This window comes from Camellia sinensis, chromosome 11 (assembly GCF_055761805.1).
Source record: "Camellia sinensis isolate YWXY chromosome 11, ASM5576180v1, whole genome shotgun sequence".
In the NCBI taxonomy this organism is placed as follows: Eukaryota; Viridiplantae; Streptophyta; class Magnoliopsida; order Ericales; family Theaceae; genus Camellia; species Camellia sinensis.
In genome coordinates, this window is record NC_138971.1 from 146,034,218 (window position 1) to 146,057,768 (window position 23,551).

Below are 23,551 nucleotides of genomic sequence, written 5' to 3' on the forward strand. Positions count from 1 at the left end.
CACATCCTATAATTCCAAATGAGAAATAAGGGACATCAACAACCGTTATACAATGACAGAATCTACGGAACCTAAGTCCGGATACAATAATCAAATGGGAGAAGGCCGGGGTCGCTATAACCTCCCCCCCTTCAAAGAATTTCGTCCCCGAAATTAAGCATAAGTTTTTGAAAACAGATTCCTTTTTTTTTTACAATTCATTAGTAAACATCTTGACCCAAAACTGGTCATTTCATCTCTTTATCAAGAGGCATCTCACATTATACATATAACACAACATATATCTCAACCTGTATCATTATTATGCATTATTCCTTTCAATGTTAACAATTCCCATATCATATTCAATCGCATGATATATACAACCCATTCAACAATGTACTCAACAGATGCAATATTACACTAAACTTCTATAATGAAGCAAGTTTCAAGATACATCCATGTACCAATACAAACTCAATGTTTTACAGCTTAAGACATATATAAAGCTCTTAAGTTCAACAATAAAACAGAATCTAATTATAAAATTACAAATCAACAAACATGTCCGGATATTTTTCGCGGACTTCTAACTCACGTTCCCAAGTGGCTTCTTCTACTCCGTGGTGTTTCCACAAAACTTTGACCAAAGGGATGGTTTTGCCTCGCAAAACTTGATCCCGCCTATCCAAGACCCGAACCGGTCTCTCCTCATACGAAACATCCTCATCAATCACTAAATCAGTCCAATCCAACACATGTGATGGATCCGGCTCATACTTCCGAAGCATACTCACATGAAACACGTCATGTACTCCGGACAACTGCGGCGGCAAAGCTAAACGATAAGCAGCCTCACCAATCCTCTCAAGGATCTCAAACGGACCAATGAACCGAGGGGACAACTTCCCACTCTTCCCAAACCTCATCAAACCCCGTCTAGGTGATATCTTCAGAAAGACATGATCACCCACCGCAAACACCAAGGGTCTCCTCCTACGGTCGGCATAAGATTTCTGACGACTCTGTGCTGTAACAAGCCTCTTACGGATAAGCTCAACTTTCTCCGTCGTTTCCCTCACCAACTCCGGACCCAACAGAGGTGCATCACCCACCTCAGCCCAACAAACAGGAGATCTACACGGTCGGCCATACAAGGCCTCAAAAGGTGCCATACCGATACTAGACTGGAAACTGTTGTTGTAGGCAAACTCCACCAACGGCAAGTGCCTCTCCCACGATCCATTAAAGTCTAGAACACAACCCCGAAGCATATCCTCAAGTATCTGAATAGTACGCTCGGACTGTCCGTCAGTCTGAGGATGATAAGCCGTGCTAATGGTCAACTTAGTGCCTAAGGCACTCTGCAAACTCTGCCACAACCTGGCAGTAAAACGAGGATCTCTATCTGAGACGATCGTCACTAGGACCCCGTGCAATCTCACTATGTCCCGAATATACAAGTCGGCAAGATGATTTACTGTATCTCTCACGCGCATAGGAATAAACTGCGCCGACTTAGTCAACCGGTCTACAACCACCCAAATAGCATCACTACCCCGCTGAGCCCTCGGAAGACCCACAACGAAGTCCATAGTAACATGCTCCCACTTCCATTCGGCAATAGGCAAGGGTTGCAATAAACCCGCTGGCCTCTGATGCTCGGCCTTCACTTTCTGACAAGTAAGGCACTTAGATACGAAAGCTGCCACATCTCTCTTCATACCCCGCCACCAGAACTGACGACCCAAATCCCGGTACATCTTAGTACCTCCCGGATGCACCGCAAGGCGTGAATGATGAAACTCTCGGAGTACCTCCTCTCGGCAAGACTCTGGCACAAACAGACGGTCTCGGTATCTCACACTCAGGTCGGAATACACCGTCAAACCCTTCTCAACCTTCCCACTGGAAATCTTCTCACGGAAAGATTCTACCTCAAAGTCACCTCTCTGAGCCTCTAACACTCGAGTCACAAGTGAAGGCTGTACAATAACAGAAAACAAGGTCGCAGCCTCAACGGATTCGCCCAGAAGTAAATCAAACTCCCCAAGTGCACCCAACATCTCCCATTCTCGGATGGCTATACTAGCTATGTCACCAACAGGTTTCCTGCTAAGGGCATCGGCCACCACATTGGCCTTTCCCGGATGATAATGCAACTCAAAGTCATAATCCTCTATAAATTCCATCCACCTCCTCTGCCTCAAGTTCAAATCTTTCTGCGTAAACAAATATTTCAGACTCTTATGATCCGAGAACACCTCGAACCCCTCACCATAAAGATAATGCCTCCAAATCTTCAAGGCAAATATCACAGCTGCTAACTCTAGATCATGCGTAGGGTAATTCTGCTCGTGAATTTTCAACTGACGTGAGCCATAGGCAACTACTTTCCCTTCTTGCATTAACACACAACCCAGACCCTCTTGTGAGGCGTCACAATAGACTGTATAACCCAACCCTCTTTCTGGAATAATCAGTACTGGGGCGGTAGTCAGTCTAACTTTCAACTCCTGAAACGACTTTTCACAAGTCTCACTCCATACAAATTTGACTCCCTTCCGAGTCAGTCTAGTCAACGGTGATGCTAACCTGGAGAAATCTTTCACAAACCGACGGTAATACCCAGCTAATCCCAGAAAACTGCGGATCTCAAATACACTCTTAGGCTGTGCCCAATCCTGCACTGCCTCTACCTTGGATGTATCAACAGACACTCCTTCACCGGATACCACATGGCCTAAGAATTTGACTTCCCTCAGCCAGAACTCACACTTCCCAAACTTGGCATACAGCCTATGGGCTCTAAGTAACTCAAGCACCACCCTCAAGTGTGCCTCGTGCTCCTCCTCAGAAGGCGAATAGATAAGGATGTCGTCCACAAAAACGACTACAAACCGATCCAAGAATTCCCGGAAGATCCGGTTCATCAAATCTATAAAAACTGCCGGTGCATTGGTGAGCCCGAATGGCATCACCAAAAACTCGTAATGGCCATACCGCGTACGGAATGCCGTCTTCGGAATATCCTCTTCCCTGACCCTCAACTGGTGGTAACCCGATCTCAAGTCTATCTTAGAGAAACAACGGGAGCCCTTCAACTAGTCAAACAGATCATCTATACGAGGCATAGGGTACTTATTCTTAACCGTAGCCCGATTCAATTTCCGGTAATCTATACAAAGTCTCAAAGCGCCTCCTTTCTTTTTAACAAAGAGGGCTGGTGCTCCCCACGGCGAAACACTAGGACGTATAAAACCCTTGTCTAGCAACTCCTGGAGCTGAATCTTCAACTCAACTAACTCGGTTGGGGCAAAACGATAAGGTGCCATAGAAATCGGCGCCGTGCCGGGCACCAGGTCAATAGAGAACTCAATCTCTCGATGCGGTGGCAAACCAACAAGATCCTCGGGAAAGACGTCCGAGTACTCACAAACCACCCTTGGCAACTCAATCTGAGTCTCAACATCCTCACTAATCGAAAGGTTAGCAAGTAGACCACTAAGCTCACTCCGTCCTCGCGGAACATACCCCGGTGGCAGCACATCACCAACCTGGTCCCCCAGAAAATGAAAATACTCTCCGCTCACAGTACAACAAGTGACCCTCTGGCGGTAGCAATCAATAACTGCCCGGTATGACGATAACCAGTCCATACCCAAAATAACATCGAAACCCCTCATAGGCATAACTACAAAGGAAAATGGGATTCTATGATAATCAACCTCTATATCACAACCCCTAATGCCTTGTTTCAAAATCAATTCACCCCCAAGAGGTGATACTACACAAATAGGAGATGCTAGCTGTGCTAACTCCAACTCCAAAACAGATGCAAATGCAGCAGACACAAAGGAATGAGATGCACCCGTATCAATCAAAACATTAGCAACTAAGTTGCAAAACAAGAAGGTACCTCTCACAACTAATGGTGCTGGCACAAGATCCTGCGCGGTAACAGCATACACGCGCCCAGACGACCTCTGATCAACTTGCTCAACCCTAGGAGCATAAGATTGCTGCACCAACTGAGACGATGAAGCCCCCTGATTGGCCCTCGAAGCCTGACCCGACTGAGCTGGCTGCTGACCCTGAATCGGCCTCAAACCAGATGCACCAGGTGTGCCACCCAACTGTGGGCAATACCTCTTCATATGCCCTGGCTGACCACACTGATAACACGAGAGTGGCTGACCTCTACCCTGACTCTGGCTCTGAGATCGAGCCGAAGAAGATGCTGCTCTCTGAACTCCTCCCCTCTGAGGACAAACTAGAGACTTGTGGCCCAGCTGGCCACACTTGAAACAGGTAATGTCTCCCTGACTGCCTTTCCCCGAACTAGCACTCGGTACAGGAAAAGTCGATCTAGAAAAGCTACCCTGAGACTGCTGGGGATTAAAACCCTTCTGTCTCCTACCATCGTTCTGACCATCCTGACTCCTTTTGGAGCCCTTCTGTCCCTCCTCCTCTTCCTGCATCATGATTTCCATGTGGTCTGCAGCATCAACCATACGCCCATAATCCCGAATCATAGTTCCCCCAACTCTCAGCTTGAGGCCACGCCTCAACTTCTTCTCAAACTCAATACAACGGCGTTCCTCAGACGCCACCAATTCAGGTGCAAACCTAGACAAACTAGTGAATGCAGCCTCAAATTCGGCCACTGAAGAACTTGCCTGCTTAAGCTGATAAAACTGGTCTCGCAGCTTCTCCCTGACTGCTGGAGATAAGAACTTCTCCTGGAAAGCATTCACAAAAGCCTCCCACGTACCTCCTATACGCCCCTTAGTAAACTTCCACCACTGACCCGCATCCCCCTTCAACTGGAAAGATGCCAAGGTCACTTTCAACCCCTCGTCTTCGATGCCAAGCATCTCAAACGTCTTCGTTGTCTGTTCGAGCCATTCATCTGCCTTAAGTGGCTCTTTAGGATCACCCACAAATTCATCCGGATTGGACCGGAAGAACTCCCTCTTCAGAAAGGAAGATCCTGCATCCGCAATACCAGCCTGAGCTTGATTCTCAGCTCTGAGAATGCCTACTGACTCCCTGAATGCCCCTGCTATCTCTCGGGCTAGAGCGCCCATAGCCTGCTGGCCTACTGGCTCGGCCACATTGGCCTGGCCAATTCCCTCTTGAACTGTCGGAATCTCCTCTGGCACAGGCACCTCCTGCCTGCCCGGCCTACCACGCCTACCGCGTCCTCGTCCTCGTCCTGACATCCTAATAAAGGAAACAAAGACATTAGCACATTAATAAATGTGTCGAAGCTAAACACTCGCGTCCTAATGCAATGGACAACAATAATTCATTCCACGTAAGCATATAATCACATAAGCACCTACGAATTTCATTCCCGGATTATGATAGTCCCAATGCGTTACTATAGTTCCGGTTGGAAGCAGCAGTGATCAAGTGCCTTTCCAACAAGACTACTAGAAACTCAAGGGTCCAATCAACATCCTAGAAACTACATTCCATACCCACATAATCACATAAACATGTTAACACATAAGCATATAACATTACACTAAGTCTCTATCAAACGAGACGAACCCAATGTGATACTAATCACGTCCCACGTACCCAAAGTATTCAAACCCGGTACGCTCTGATACCAAGTTGTAACGCCCTCAAAATTAACCCATTATATATCATTGACATGCATTATTTAAAGAAGACAATTTATTAATTCATTCATCAGAGTATTACAAAATAAAGCATTACATGTAACATCGAATAAAATGCCCTACAGGCTTACATCTTTCCAAGCCAACACTTGGATTCAAAAATAAGAGTTCTAATCTCAATACAAGAAAAAGCCCTAGGCTTGAATGTTTACATGTACTAATAAATAACAACTATTAACTAAAAGTAGTCTTCTTCAATCCAGATGCCAAACCCTCCCAAGCTAAGTCCTTGGAGGTAGTTTATCGCCTGAACCTGAAAATGATGTTCCCATAAAGGGTGAGCCACAGCCCAGTAGAAATATACTAAACCACCTATAAGCAATGAATAAAGCAATAGCACTCAACAGATGGTCAACCAAAATAATCAATTACTTCATTTTACAGTCTCATGACACTATTGCCAAAGATACGTTTTACTTTCCAATTTTATCAACATGGCTCAGAACCTGGCCAAACTTACAACAGCGAATCACATATATCATATTCACATCCTTCCAATAACAACAACAAATGAGACTCAAGCTCAAATCAACACTTCATACTTCCAGATTGATACACATTTTAGTGCTGTATCAATAAAACACTTCTATATAAATAAGCACACATAAAAGTGATGCTAATGGAGTCCATCCCCTATCTCCTCCCAAACAAAATCCGGTTTAGAGGTCCATCCCCTATCTTCCCCTAAACCGTGGAGTACATCCCCTATCTCCTCCCACACAAAACAATGTATGCAAATGCAATGCTCAATCAATACATGTATTTTCTGTATCAATGCAATAGTCAAAATTAATGACTTAACCAATGTGATTAGTTTCAGTTATTCCTAATCCACATGCAATGTCTACAACAATCACGACTATCCTCCACCGATAGCCCAAAACAGTTATTTCTAAACTGAAAATAACTATGTCGACAATTCAATAGACAAATAATTCAAATTATCCAACTACGCCATTTAATCAATGAATTCCCCAATTCCATGAATTTAACCATCTTTTCCCAATTCCTTGAATTAATTATACAAATTAATTAAATAATACAACTAGGGTTTTTCCCAAAATTTACCAAAGTATCCCCAACATATCAAAATACCAAAGCTTAGAACAAAACCTATAAAATGGAGTAGGAAATCCCTACCTCGAAGACAACAACTCAAAAGGTGAAGACAGAGATGAGTGCCCAAATACCAATGTGCTCCAACTCGCCAAATGTTCAGATTAAATGAAAGCCCTCAACTCACTCTATCTTTTTAATGAAGGATCTAGGGTAGAAACACACCCTAAGTGGATCAAATCTAAGAGAGAAGGTGAATAGGGAGAGAGAGAAGTCGGACCTAGGGTTTGGAATCAAAAAGAATATGAAAAAGACTGATCAAAACCCGCTGTTGCGTATATAAACTGGACAGGCTCGCTCGAGCGAAGACTTGGTCGCTCGAGCGACCAGACACAGAGAAACTACGCTCGAGCCAAGGAAGCCTTGCTCGAGCCAACAAGCCAAAAGCTCGCTCGAGCGAAAGAAAGCTCGATCGAGCGAAGAACTCAAACCCTCAGGTCTGTAACCAGACACACGCTCGAGCGAAGGAACAATTGCTCGAGCGAAGAACGAACTAACTCGCTCGAGCAAAGAAAAGCTCGCTCGAGCCAAGAATGCAAAGCTACAGGTCCAAACCAGACACAAACTCTCGCTCGAGCTACCAAACCCCGGCTCGAGCGAAGAACCAAAAACAACAGCTCGCTCGAGCGACAAACTCCTCGCTCGAGCGAAGATCCAAAATACTGGACAGCAACACTTGATTTCTAAACCCAACCAACCTGAAACAAACCTGCCCAACACATCCTATAATTCCAAATGAGAAATAAGGGACATCAACAACCGTTATACAATGACAGAATCTACGGAACCTAAGTCCGGATACAATAATCAAATGGGAGAAGGCCGGGGTCGCTATAACCTCCCCCCCTTCAAAGAATTTCGTCCCCGAAATTAAGCATAAGTTTTTGAAAACAGATTCCTTTTTTTTTTTACAATTCATTAGTAAACATCTTGACCCAAAACTGGTCATTTCATCTCTTTATCAAGAGGCATCTCACATTATACATATAACATAACATATATCTCAACCTGTATCATTATTATGCATTATTCCTTTCAATGTTAACAATTCCCATATCATATTCAATCGCATGATATATACAACCCATTCAACAATGTACTCAACAGATGCAATATTACACTAAACTTCTATAATGAAGCAAGTTTCAAGATACATCCATGTACCAATACAAACTCAATGTTTTACAGCTTAAGACATATATAAAGCTCTTAAGTTCAACAATAAAACAGAATCTAATTATAAAATTACAAATCAACAAACATGTCCGGATATTTTTCGCGGACTTCTAACTCACGTTCCCAAGTGGCTTCTTCTACTCCGTGGTGTTTCCACAAAACTTTGACCAAAGGGATGGTTTTGCCTCGCAAAACTTGATCCCGCCTATCCAAGACCCGAACCGGTCTCTCCTCATACGAAACATCCTCATCAATCACTAAATCAGTCCAATCCAACACATGTGATGGATCCGGCTCATACTTCCGAAGCATACTCACATGAAACACGTCATGTACTCCGGACAACTGCGGCGGCAAAGCTAAACGATAAGCAGCCTCACCAATCCTCTCAAGGATCTCAAACGGACCAATGAACCGAGGGGACAACTTCCCACTCTTCCCAAACCTCATCAAACCCCGTCTAGGTGATATCTTCAGAAAGACATGATCACCCACCGCAAACACCAAGGGTCTCCTCCTACGGTCGGCATAAGATTTCTGACGACTCTGTGCTGTAACAAGCCTCTTACGGATAAGCTCAACTTTCTCCGTCGTTTCCCTCACCACCTCCGGAGCCAACAGAGGTGCATCACCCACCTCAGCCCAACAAACAGGAGATCTACACGGTCGGCCATACAAGGCCTCAAAAGGTGCCATACCGATACTAGACTGGAAACTGTTGTTGTAGGCAAACTCCACCAACGGCAAGTGCCTCTCCCACGATCCATTAAAGTCTAGAACACAACCCCGAAGCATATCCTCAAGTATCTGAATAGTACGCTCGGACTGTCCGTCAGTCTGAGGATGATAAGCCGTGCTAAAGGTCAACTTAGTGCCTAAGGCACTCTGCAAACTCTGCCACAACCTGGCAGTAAAACGAGGATCTCTATCTGAGACGATCGTCACTGGGACCCCGTGCAATCTCACTATGTCCCGAATATACAAGTCGGCAAGATGATTTACTGTATCTCTCACGCGCATAGGAATAAAGTGCGCCGACTTAGTCAACCGGTCTACAACCACCCAAATAGCATCACTACCCCGCTGAGCCCTCGGAAGACCCACAACGAAGTCCATAGTAACATGCTCCCACTTCCATTCGGCAATAGGCAAGGGTTGCAACAAACCCGCTGGCCTCTGATGCTCGGCCTTCACTTTCTGACAAGTAAGGCACTTAGATACGAAAGCTGCCACATCTCTCTTCATACCCCGCCACCAGAACTGACGACCCAAATCCCGGTACATCTTAGTACCTCCCGGATGCACCGCAAGGCGTGAATGATGAAACTCTCGGAGTACCTCCTCTCGGCAAGACTCTGGCACAAACAGACGGTCTCGGTATCTCACACTCAGGTCGGAATACACCGTCAAACCCTTCTCAACCTGCCCACTGGAAATCTTCTCAAGGAAAGATTCTACCTCAAAGTCACCTCTCTGAGCCTCTAACACTCGAGTAACAAGTGAAGGCTGTACAATAACAGAAAACAAGGCCGCAGCCTCAACGGATTCGCCCAGAAGTAAATCAAACTCCCCAAGTGCACCCAACATCTCCCATTCTCGGATGGCTATACTAGCTATGTCACCAACAGGTTTCCTGCTAAGGGCATCGGCCACCACATTGGCCTTTCCCGGATGATAATGCAACTCAAAGTCATAATCCTCTATAAATTCCATCCACCTCCTCTGCCTCAAGTTCAAATCTTTCTGCGTAAACAAATATTTCAGACTCTTATGATCCGAGAACACCTCGAACCTCTCACCATAAAGATAATGCCTCCAAATCTTCAAGGCAAATATCACAGCTGCTAACTCTAGATCATGCGTAGGGTAATTCTGCTCGTGAATTTTCAACTGACGTGAGCCATAGGCAACTACTTTCCCTTCTTGCATTAACACACGACCCAGACCCTCTTGTGAGGCGTCACAATAGACTGTATAACCCAACCCTCTCTCTGGAATAATCAGTACTGGGGCGGTAGTCAGTCTAACTTCCAACTCCTGAAACGACTTTTCACAAGTCTCACTCCATACAAATTTGACTCCCTTCCGAGTCAGTCTAGTCAACGGTGATACTAACCTGGAGAAATCTTTCACAAACCGACGGTAATACCCAGCTAATCCCAGAAAACTGTGGATCTCAAATACACTCTTAGGCTGTGCCCAATCCTGCACTGCCTCTACCTTGGATGTATCAACAGACACTCCTTCACCGGATACCACATGGCCTAAGAATTTGACTTCCCTCAGCCAGAACTCACACTTCCCAAACTTGGCATACAGCCTATGGGCTCTAAGTAACTCAAGCACCACCCTCAAGTGTGCCTCGTGCTCCTCCTCAGAGGGCGAATAGATAAGGATGTCGTCCACAAAAACGACTACAAACCGATCCAAGAATTCCCGGAAGATCCGGTTCATCAAATCCATAAAAACTGCCGGTGCATTGGTGAGCCCGAATGGCATCACCAAAAACTCGTAATGGCCATACCGCGTACGGAATGCCGTCTTCGGAATATCCTCTTCCCTGACCCTCAACTGGTGGTAACCCGATCTCAAGTCTATCTTAGAGAAACAACGGGAGCCCTTCAACTGGTCAAACAGATCATCTATACGAGGCATAGGGTACTTATTCTTAACCGTAGCCCGATTCAATTTCCGGTAATCTATACAAAGTCTCAAAGCGCCTCCTTTCTTTTTAACAAAGAGGGCTGGTGCTCCCCACGGCGAAACACTAGGACATATAAAACCCTTGTCTAGCAACTCCTGGAGCTGAATCTTCAACTCAACTAACTCGGCTGGGGCAAAACGATAAGGTGCCATAGAAATCGGCGCCGTGCCGGGCACCAGGTCAATAGAGAACTCAATCTCTCGATGCGGTGGCAAACCAACAAGATCCTCGGGAAAGACGTCTGAGTACTCACAAACCACCCTTGGCAACTCAATCTGAGTCTCAACATCCTCACTAATCGAAAGGTTAGCAAGTAGACCACTAAGCTCACTCCGTCCTCGCGGAACATACCCCGGTGGCAGCACATCACCAACCCGGTCCCCCAGAAAATGAAAATACTCTCCGCTCACAGTACAACAAGTGACCCTCTGGCGGTAGCAATCAATAACTGCCCGGTATGACGATAACCAGTCCATACCCAAAATAACATCGAAACCCCTCATAGGCATAACTACAAAGGAAAATGGGATTCTATGATAATCAACCTCTATATCACAACCCCTAATGCCTTGTTTCAAAATCAATTCACCCCCAAGAGGTGATACTACACAAATAGGAGATGCTAGCTGTGCTAACTCCAACTCCAAAACAGATGCAAATGCAGCAGACACAAAGGAATGAGATGCACCCGTATCAATCAAAACATTAGCAACTGAGTTGCAAAGCAAGAAGGTACCTCTCACAAATAATGGTGCTGGCACAAGATCCTGCGCGGTAACAGCATACACGCGCCCAGACGACCTCTGATCAACTTGCTCAACCCTAGGAGCATAAGATTGCTGCACCGACTGAGACGATGAAGCCCCCTGATTGGCCCTCGAAGCCTGACCCGACTGAGCTGGCTGCTGACCCTGAATCTGCCTCAAACCAGATGCACCAGGTGTGCCACCCAACTGTGGGCAATACCTCTTCATATGCCCTGGCTGACCACACTGATAACACGAGAGTGGCTGACCTCTACCCTGACTCTGGCTCTGAGATCGAGCCGAAGAAGATGCTGCTCTCTGAACTCCTCCCCTCTGAGGACAAACTAGAGACTTGTGGCCCAGCTGGCCACACTTGAAACAGGTAATGTCTCCCTGACTGCCTTTCCCCGAACTAGCACTCGGTACAGGAAAAGTCGATCTAGAAAAGCTACCCTGAGACTGCTGGGGATTAAAACCCTTCTGTCTCCTACCATCGTTCTGACCATCCTGACTCCTTTTGGAGCCCTTCTGTCCCTCCTCCTCTTCCTGCATCATGATTTCCATGTGGTCTGCAGCATCAACCATACGCCCATAATCCCGAATCATAGTTCCCCCAACTCTCAGCTTGAGGCCACGCCTCAACTTCTTCTCAAACTCAATACAACGGCGTTCCTCAGACGCCACCAATTCAGGTGCAAACCTAGACAAACTAGTGAATGCAGCCTCAAATTCGGCCACTGAAGAACTTGCCTGCTTAAGCTGACAAAACTGGTCTCGCAGCTTCTCCCTGACTGCTGGAGATAAGAACTTCTCCTGGAAAGCATTCACAAAAGCCTCCCACGTACCTCCTATACGCCCCTTAGTAAACTTCCACCACTGACCCGCATCCCCCTTCAACTAGAAAGATGCCAAGGTCACTTTCAACCCCTCGTCTTCGATGCCAAGCATCTCAAACGTCTTCGTTGTCTGTTTGAGCCATTCATCTGCCTTAAGTGGCTCTTTAGGATCACCCACAAATTCATCCGGATTGGACCGGAAGAACTCCCTCTTCAGAAAGGAAGATCCTGCATCCGCAATACCAGCCTGAGCTTGATTCTCAGCTCTGAGAATGCCTACTGACTCCCTGAATGCCCCTGCTATCTCTCGGGCTAGAGCGCCCATAGCCTGCTGGCCTACTGGCTCGGCCACATTGGCCTGGCCAATTCCCTCTTGAACTGTCGGAATCTCCTCTGGCACAGGCACCTCCTGCCTGCCCGGCCTACCACGCCTACCGCGTCCTCGTCCTCGTCCTGACATCCTAATAAAGGAAACAAAGACATTAGCACATTAATAAATCTGCCGAAGCTAAACACTCGCGTCCTAATGCAATGGACAACAATAATTCATTCCACGTAAGCATATAATCACATAAGCACCTACGAATTTCATTCCCGGATAATGATAGTCCCAATGCGTTACTATAGTTCCGGTTGGAAGCAGCAGTGATCAAGTGCCTTTCCAACAAGACTACTAGAAACTCAAGGGTCCAATCAACATCCTAGAAACTACATTCCATACCCACATAATCACATAAACATGTTAACACATAAGCATATAACATTACACTAAGTCTCTATCAAACGAGACGAACCCAATGTGATACTAATCACGTCCCACGTACCCAAAGTATTCAAACCCGGTACGCTCTGATACCAAGTTGTAACGCCCTCAAAATTAACCCATTATATATCATTGACATGCATTATTTAAAGAAGACAATTTATTAATTCATTCATCAGAGTATTACAAAATAAAGCATTACATGTAACATCGAATAAAATGCCCTACAGGCTTACATCTTTCCAAGCCAACACTTGGATTCAAAAATAAGAGTTCTAATCTCAATACAAGAAAAAGCCCTAGGCTTGAATGTTTACATGTACTAATAAATAACAACTATTAACTAAAAGTAGTCTTCTTCAATCCAGATGCCAAACCCTCCCAAGCTAAGTCCTTGGAGGTAGTTTATCGCCTGAACCTGAAAATGATGTTCCCATAAAGGGTGAGCCACAGCCCAGTAGAAATATACTAAACCACCTATAAGCAATGAATAAAGCAATAGCACTCAACAGATGGTCAACCAAAATAATCAATTACTTCATTTTACAGTCTCATGACACTATTGCCAAAGATACGTTTTACTTTCCAATTTTATCAACATGGCTCAGAACCTGGCCAAACTTACAACAGCGAATCACATATATCATATTCACATCCTTCCAATAACAACAACAAATGAGACTCAAGCTCAAATCAACACTTCATACTTCCAGATTGATACACATTTTAGTGCTGTATCAATAAAACACTTCTATATAAATAAGCACACATAAAAGTGATGCTAATGGAGTCCATCCCCTATCTCCTCCCAAACAAAATCCGGTTTAGAGGTCCATCCCCTATCTTCCCCTAAACCGTGGAGTACATCCCCTATCTCCTCCCACACAAAACAATGTATGCAAATGCAATGCTCAATCAATACATGTATTTTCTGTATCAATGCAATAGTCAAAATTAATGACTTAACCAATGTGATTAGTTTCAGTTATTCCTAATCCACATGCAATGTCTACAACAATCACGACTATCCTCCACCGATAGCCCAAAACAGTTATTTCTAAACTGAAAATAACTATGTCGACAATTCAATAGACAAATAATTCAAATTATCCAACTACGCCATTTAATCAATGAATTCCCCAATTCCATGAATTTAACCATCTTTTCCCAATTCCTTGAATTAATTATACAAATTAATTAAATAATACAACTAGGGTTTTTCCCAAAATTTACCAAAGTATCCCCAACATATCAAAATACCAAAGCTTAGAACAAAACCTATAAAATGGAGTAGGAAATCCCTACCTCGAAGACAACAACTCAAAAGGTGAAGACAGAGATGAGTGCCCAAATACCAATGTGCTCCAACTCGCCAAATGTTCAGATTAAATGAAAGCCCTCAACTCACTCTATCTTTTTAATGAAGGATCTAGGGTAGAAACACACCCTAAGTGGATCAAATCTAAGAGAGAAGGTGAATAGGGAGAGAGAGAAGTCGGACCTAGGGTTTGGAATCAAAAAGAATATGAAAAAGACTGATCAAAACCCGCTGTTGCGTATATAAACTGGACAGGCTCGCTCGAGCGAAGACTTGGTCGCTCGAGCGACCAGACACAGAGAAACTACGCTCGAGCCAAGGAAGCCTTGCTCGAGCCAACAAGCCAAAAGCTCGCTCGAGCGAAAGAAAGCTCGATCGAGCGAAGAACTCAAACCCTCAGGTCTGTAACCAGACACACGCTCGAGCGAAGGAACAATTTCTCGAGCGAAGAACGAACTAACTCGCTCGAGCAAAGAAAAGCTCGCTCGAGCCAAGAATGCAAAGCTACAGGTCCAAACCAGACACAAACTCTCGCTCGAGCTACCAAACCCCGGCTCGAGCGAAGAACCAAAAACAACAGCTCGCTCGAGCGACAAACTCCTCGCTCGAGCGAAGATCCAAAATACTGGACAGCAACACTTGATTTCTAAACCCAACCAACCTGAAACAAACCTGCCCAACACATCCTATAATTCCAAATGAGAAATAAGGGACATCAACAACCGTTATACAATGACAGAATCTACGGAACCTAAGTCCGGATACAATAATCAAATGGGAGAAGGCCGGGGTCGCTATAACCTCCCCCCCCTTCAAAGAATTTCGTCCCCGAAATTAAGCATAAGTTTTTGAAAACAGATTCCTTTTTTTTTTACAATTCATTAGTAAACATCTTGACCCAAAACTGGTCATTTCATCTCTTTATCAAGAGGCATCTCACATTATACATATAACACAACATATATCTCAACCTGTATCATTATTATGCATTATTCCTTTCAATGTTAACAATTCCCATATCATATTCAATCGCATGATATATACAACCCATTCAACAATGTACTCAACAGATGCAATATTACACTAAACTTCTATAATGAAGCAAGTTTCAAGATACATCCATGTACCAATACAAACTCAATGTTTTACAGCTTAAGACATATATAAAGCTCTTAAGTTCAACAATAAAACAGAATCTAATTATAAAATTACAAATCAACAAACATGTCCGGATATTTTTCGCGGACTTCTAACTCACGTTCCCAAGTGGCTTCTTCTACTCCGTGGTGTTTCCACAAAACTTTGACCAAAGGGATGGTTTTGCCTCGCAAAACTTGATCCCGCCTATCCAAGACCCGAACCGGTCTCTCCTCATACGAAACATCCTCATCAATCACTAAATCAGTCCAATCCAACACATGTGATGGATCCGGCTCATACTTCCGAAGCATACTCACATGAAACACGTCATGTACTCCGGACAACTGCGGCGGCAAAGCTAAACGATAAGCAGCCTCACCAATCCTCTCAAGGATCTCAAACGGACCAATGAACCGAGGGGACAACTTCCCACTCTTCCCAAACCTCATCAAACCCCGTCTAGGTGATATCTTCAGAAAGACATGATCACCCACCGCAAACACCAAGGGTCTCCTCCTACGGTCGGCATAAGATTTCTGACGACTCTGTGCTGTAACAAGCCTCTTACGGATAAGCTCAACTTTCTCCGTCGTTTCCCTCACCAACTCCGGACCCAACAGAGGTGCATCACCCACCTCAGCCCAACAAACAGGAGATCTACACGGTCGGCCATACAAGGCCTCAAAAGGTGCCATACCGATACTAGACTGGAAACTGTTGTTGTAGGCAAACTCCACCAACGGCAAGTGCCTCTCCCACGATCCATTAAAGTCTAGAACACAACCCCGAAGCATATCCTCAAGTATCTGAATAGTACGCTCGGACTGTCCGTCAGTCTGAGGATGATAAGCCGTGCTAATGGTCAACTTAGTGCCTAAGGCACTCTGCAAACTCTGCCACAACCTGGCAGTAAAACGAGGATCTCTATCTGAGACGATCGTCACTAGGACCCCGTGCAATCTCACTATGTCCCGAATATACAAGTCGGCAAGATGATTTATTGTATCTCTCACGCGCATAGGAATAAACTGCGCCGACTTAGTCAACCGGTCTACAACCACCCAAATAGCATCACTACCCCGCTGAGCCCTCGGAAGACCCACAACGAAGTCCATAGTAACATGCTCCCACTTCCATTCGGCAATAGGCAAGGGTTGCAATAAACCCGCTGGCCTCTGATGCTCGGCCTTCACTTTCTGACAAGTAAGGCACTTAGATACGAAAGCTGCCACATCTCTCTTCATACCCCGCCACCAGAACTGACGACCCAAATCCCGGTACATCTTAGTACCTCCCGGATGCACCGCAAGGCGTGAATGATGAAACTCTCGGAGTACCTCCTCTCGGCAAGACTCTGGCACAAACAGACGGTCTCGGTATCTCACACTCAGGTCGGAATACACCGTCAAACCCTTCTCAACCTTCCCACTGGAAATCTTCTCACGGAAAGATTCTACCTCAAAGTCACCTCTCTGAGCCTCTAACACTCGAGTCACAAGTGAAGGCTGTACAATAACAGAAAACAAGGTCGCAGCCTCAACGGATTCGCCCAGAAGTAAATCAAACTCCCCAAGTGCACCCAACATCTCCCATTCTCGGATGGCTATACTAGCTATGTCACCAACAGGTTTCCTGCTAAGGGCATCGGCCACCACATTGGCCTTTCCCGGATGATAATGCAACTCAAAGTCATAATCCTCTATAAATTCCATCCACCTCCTCTGCCTCAAGTTCAAATCTTTCTGCGTAAACAAATATTTCAGACTCTTATGATCCGAGAACACCTCGAACCCCTCACCATAAAGATAATGCCTCCAAATCTTCAAGGCAAATATCACAGCTGCTAACTCTAGATCATGCGTAGGGTAATTCTGCTCGTGAATTTTCAACTGACGTGAGCCATAGGCAACTACTTTCCCTTCTTGCATTAACACACAACCCAGACCCTCTTGTGAGGCGTCACAATAGACTGTATAACCCAACCCTCTCTCTGGAATAATCAGTACTGGGGCGGTAGTCAGTCTAACTTTCAACTCCTGAAACGACTTTTCACAAGTCTCACTCCATACAAATTTGACTCCCTTCCGAGTCAGTCTAGTCAACGGTGATGCTAACCTGGAGAAATCTTTCACAAACCGACGGTAATACCCAGCTAATCCCAGAAAACTGCGGATCTCAAATACACTCTTAGGCTGTGCCCAATCCTGCACTGCCTCTACCTTGGATGTATCAACAGACACTCCTTCACCGGATACCACATGGCCTAAGAATTTGACTTCCCTCAGCCAGAACTCACACTTCCCAAACTTGGCATACAGCCTATGGGCTCTAAGTAACTCAAGCACCACCCTCAAGTGTGCCTCGTGCTCCTCCTCAGAAGGCGAATAGATAAGGATGTCGTCCACAAAAACGACTACAAACCGATCCAAGAATTCCCGGAAGATCCGGTTCATCAAATCTATAAAAACTGCCGGTGCATTGGTGAGCCCGAATGGCATCACCAAAAACTCGTAATGGCCATACCGCGTACGGAATGCCGTCTTCGGAATATCCTCTTCCCTGACCCTCAACTGGTGGTAACCCGATCTCAAGTCTATCTTAGAGAAACAACGGGAGCCCTTCAACTAGTCAAACAGATCATCTATACGAGGCATAGGGTACTTATTCTTAACCGTAGCCCGATTCAATTTCCGGTAATCTATACAAAGTCTCAAAGCGCCTCCTTTCTTTTTAACAAAGAGGGCTGGTGCTCCCCACGGCGAAACACTAGGACGTATAAAACCCTTGTCTAGCAACTCCTGGAGCTGAATCTTCAACTCAACTAACTCGGTTGGGGCAAAACGATAAGGTGCCATAGAAATCGGCGCCGTGCCGGGCACCAGGTCAATAGAGAACTCAATCTCTCGATGCGGTGGCAAACCAACAAGATCCTCGGGAAAGACGTCCGAGTACTCACAAACCACCCTTGGCAACTCAATCTGAGTCTCAACATCCTCACTAATCGAAAGGTTAGCAAGTAGACCACTAAGCTCACTCCGTCCTCGCGGAACATACCCCGGTGGCAGCACATCACCAACCCGGTCCCCCAGAAAATGAAAATACTCTCCGCTCACAGTACAACAAGTGACCCTCTGGCGGTAGCAATCAATAACTGCCCGGTATGACGATAACCAGTCCATACCCAAAATAACATCGAAACCCCTCATAGGCATAACTACAAAGGAAAATGGGATTCTATGATAATCAACCTCTATATCACAACCCCTAATGCCTTGTTTCAAAATCAATTCACCCCCAAGAGGTGATACTACACAAATAGGAGATGCTAGCTGTGCTAACTCCAACTCCAAAACAGATGCAAATGCAGCAGACACAAAGGAATGAGATGCACCCGTATCAATCAAAACATTAGCAACTGAGTTGCAAAACAAGAAGGTACCTCTCACAACTAATGGTGCTGGCACAAGATCCTGCGCGGTAACAGCATACACGCGCCCAGACGACCTCTGATCAACTTGCTCAACCCTAGGAGCATAAGATTGCTGCACCGACTGAGACGATGAAGCCCCCTGATTGGCCCTCGAAGCCTGACCCGACTGAGCTGGCTGCTGACCCTGAATCGGCCTCAAACCAGATGCACCAGGTGTGCCACCCAACTGTGGGCAATACCTCTTCATATGCCCTGGCTGACCACACTGATAACACGAGAGTGGCTGACCTCTACCCTGACTCTGGCTCTGAGATCGAGCCGAAGAAGATGCTGCTCTCTGAACTCCTCCCCTCTAAGGACAAACTAGAGACTTGTGGCCCAGCTGGCCACACTTGAAACAGGTAATGTCTCCCTGACTGCCTTTCCCCGAACTAGCACTCGGTACAGGAAAAGTCGATCTAGAAAAGCTACCCTGAGACTGCTGGGGATTAAAACCCTTCTGTCTCCTACCATCGTTCTGACCATCCTGACTCCTTTTGGAGCCCTTCTGTCCCTCCTCCTCTTCCTGCATCATGATTTCCATGTGGTCTGCAGCATCAACCATACGCCCATAATCCTGAATCATAGTTCCCCCAACTCTCAGCTTGAGGCCACGCCTCAACTTCTTCTCAAACTCAATACAACGGCGTTCCTCAGACGCCACCAATTCAGGTGCAAACCTAGACAAACTAGTGAATGCAGCCTCAAATTCGGCCACTGAAGAACTTGCCTGCTTAAACTGACAAAACTGGTCTCGCAGCTTCTCCCTGACTGCTGGAGATAAGAACTTCTCCTGGAAAGCATTCACAAAAGCCTCCCACGTACCTCCTATACGCCCCTTAGTAAACTTCCACCACTGACCCGCATCCCCCTTCAACTGGAAAGATGCCAAGGTCACTTTCAACCCCTCGTCTTCGATGCCAAGCATCTCAAACGTCTTCGTTGTCTGTTTGAGCCATTCATCTGCCTTAAGTGGCTCTTTAGGATCACCCACAAATTCATCCGGATTGGACCGGAAGAACTCCCTCTTCAGAAAGGAAGATCCTGCATCCGCAATACCAGCCTGAGCTTGATTCTCAGCTCTGAGAATGCCTACTGACTCCCTGAATGCCCCTGCTATCTCTCGGGCTAGAGCGCCCATAGCCTGCTGGCCTACTGGCTCGGCCACATTGGCCTGGCCAATTCCCTCTTGAACTGTCGGAATCTCCTCTGGCACAGGCACCTCCTGCCTGCCCGGCCTACCACGCCTACCGCGTCCTCGTCCTCGTCCTGACATCCTAATAAAGGAAACAAAGACATTAGCACATTAATAAATGTGCCGAAGCTAAACACTCGCGTCCTAATGCAATGGACAACAATAATTCATTCCACGTAAGCATATAATCACATAAGCACCTACGAATTTCATTCCCGGATAATGATAGTCCCAATGCGTTACTATAGTTCCGGTTGGAAGCAGCAGTGATCAAGTGCCTTTCCAACAAGACTACTAGAAACTCAAGGGTCCAATCAACATCCTAGAAACTACATTCCATACCCACATAATCACATAAACATGTTAACACATAAGCATATAACATTACACTATGTCTCTATCAAACGAGACGAACCCAATGTGATACTAATCACGTCCCACGTACCCAAAGTATTCAAACCCGGTACGCTCTGATACCAAGTTGTAACGCCCTCAAAATTAACCCATTATATATCATTGACATGCATTATTTAAAGAAGACAATTTATTAATTCATTCATCAGAGTATTACAAAATAAAGCATTACATGTAACATCGAATAAAATGCCCTACAGGCTTACATCTTTCCAAGCCAACACTTGGATTCAAAAATAAGAGTTCTAATCTCAATACAAGAAAAAGCCCTAGGCTTGAATGTTTACATGTACTAATAAATAACAACTATTAACTAAAAGTAGTCTTCTTCAATCCAGATGCCAAACCCTCCCAAGCTAAGTCCTTGGAGGTAGTTTATCGCCTGAACCTGAAAATGATGTTCCCATAAAGGGTGAGCCACAGCCCAGTAGAAATATACTAAACCACCTATAAGCAATGAATAAAGCAATAGCACTCAACAGATGGTCAACCAAAATAATCAATTACTTCATTTTACAGTCTCATGACACTATTGCCAAAGATACGTTTTACTTTCCAATTTTATCAACATGGCTCAGAACCTGGCCAAACTTACAACAGCGAATCACATATATCATATTCACATCCTTCCAATAACAACAACAAATGAGACTCAAGCTCAAATCAACACTTCATACTTCCAGATTGATACACATTTTAGTGCTGTATCAATAAAACACTTCTATATAAATAAGCACACATAAAAGTGATGCTAATGGAGTCCATCCCCTATCTCCTCCCAAACAAAATCCGGTTTAGAGGTCCATCCCCTATCTTCCCCTAAACCGTGGAGTACATCCCCTATCTCCTCCCACACAAAACAATGTATGCAAATGCAATGCTCAATCAATACATGTATTTTCTGTATCAATGCAATAGTCAAAATTAATGACTTAACCAATGTGATTAGTTTCAGTTATTCCTAATCCACATGCAATGTCTACAACAATCACGACTATCCTCCACCGATAGCCCAAAACAGTTATTTCTAAACTGAAAATAACTATGTCGACAATTCAATAGACAAATAATTCAAATTATCCAACTACGCCATTTAATCAATGAATTCCCCAATTCCATGAATTTAACCATCTTTTCCCAATTCCTTGAATTAATTATACAAATTAATTTAATAATACAACTAGGGTTTTTCCCAAAATTTACCAAAGTATCCCCAACATATCAAAATACCAAAGCTTAGAACAAAACCTATAAAATGGAGTAGGAAATCCCTACCTCGAAGACAACAACTCAAAAGGTGAAGACAGAGATGAGTGCCCAAATACCAATGTGCTCCAACTCGCCAAATGTTCAGAATAAATGAAAGCCCTCAACTCACTCTATCTTTTTAATGAAGGATCTAGGGTAGAAACACACCCTAAGTGGATCAAATCTAAGAGAGAAGGTGAATAGGGAGAGAGAGAAGTCGGACCTAGGGTTTGGAATCAAAAAGAATATGAAAAAGACTGATCAAAACCCGCTGTTGCGTATATAAACTGGACAGGCTCGCTCGAGCGAAGACTTGGTCGCTCGAGCGACCAGACACAGAGAAACTACGCTCGAGCCAAGGAAGCCTTGCTCGAGCCAACAAGCCAAAAGCTCGCTCGAGCGAAAGAAAGCTCGATCGAGCGAAGAACTCAAACCCTCAGGTCTGTAACCAGACACACGCTCGAGCGAAGGAACAATTTCTCGAGCGAAGAACGAACTAACTCGCTCGAGCAAAGAAAAGCTCGCTCGAGCCAAGAATGCAAAGCTACAGGTCCAAACCAGACACAAACTCTCGCTCGAGCTACCAAACCCCGGCTCGAGCGAAGAACCAAAAACAACAGCTCGCTCGAGCGACAAACTCCTCGCTCGAGCGAAGATCCAAAATACTGGACAGCAACACTTGATTTCTAAACCCAACCAACCTGAAACAAACCTGCCCAACACATCCTATAATTCCAAATGAGAAATAAGGGACATCAACAACCGTTATACAATGACAGAATCTACGGAACCTAAGTCCGGATACAATAATCAAATGGGAGAAGGCCGGGGTCGCTATACTTCACATCGAGGATAGCGAGTTATGGGTGATTCTAGCGAGTTACTACCTCAAGGGGGATGCGGGCCAATGGTGGAAGTACGCCAAGGGTCGAGTAGAGCCAACATGGGAAGCTTTTGTGATTGCTTTCCAAGACAAGTACCTACCTCCCACTGCAAGAATTTCAAGACCTCAAGCAACTCAATATGTCCATGGCCGAGTTCAAAGGCGGCCTTTACTAGTTTGTCTTGGTTTACACCAAAGTTGGTGGCAACGGAAGAGCGCCGTTGCATTGAATTTAAGAAGTGGTTGAGAACCAAGATCTTGTTCAAGGTTGCTGGGAACATGATTCAGAATTATGACCGTCTTGTGGAGGTGGCGGCGCATGTAGAGATTATCGTGGAGGACGAGGAGGAGAGACTTAGGAGTTCGAGGTCGAGGGGTTAGGGGTCACAAGGGAACTATAGACCCAACAAGAAGAGCAAGAACACCTTTTCACCCCAGTTGCAACCACAGCAGTCTAGATCTACCTTTCCCTTGCCTAGTGTGGACTCGGGAAAGAGTACACCGAGTGGTTTTTCAGGTTTTAAGTGTGGTCGACTAGGGTCACAAGGCCTTTGCATGTCCGCAGAAGGGAGGAAGATAGCAAATGTTGCCACCACCACCAACTAACCGATTCTAGAGTTAGTCTCATAGTAGAGGGTAGGGGCATACTTGCTATCAATGCGGTCTTTTGGGGCACATGAAGAGAGTTTGCCCGCAATTGGAAGGCACATCTGGCTCATCAGGGTTGAGACAGACTCAGAGCCACCAGCAGGCTCACTCAGTTCAGACTTCATGAGCTAATCAAGGAGCCGCTTCGGCTCAGTCAGTGTAGCAAGCCTATACTCCTAGATTTCCTTAGATCCATCATTTCAGTGGTTAGAGCTTGGATCAA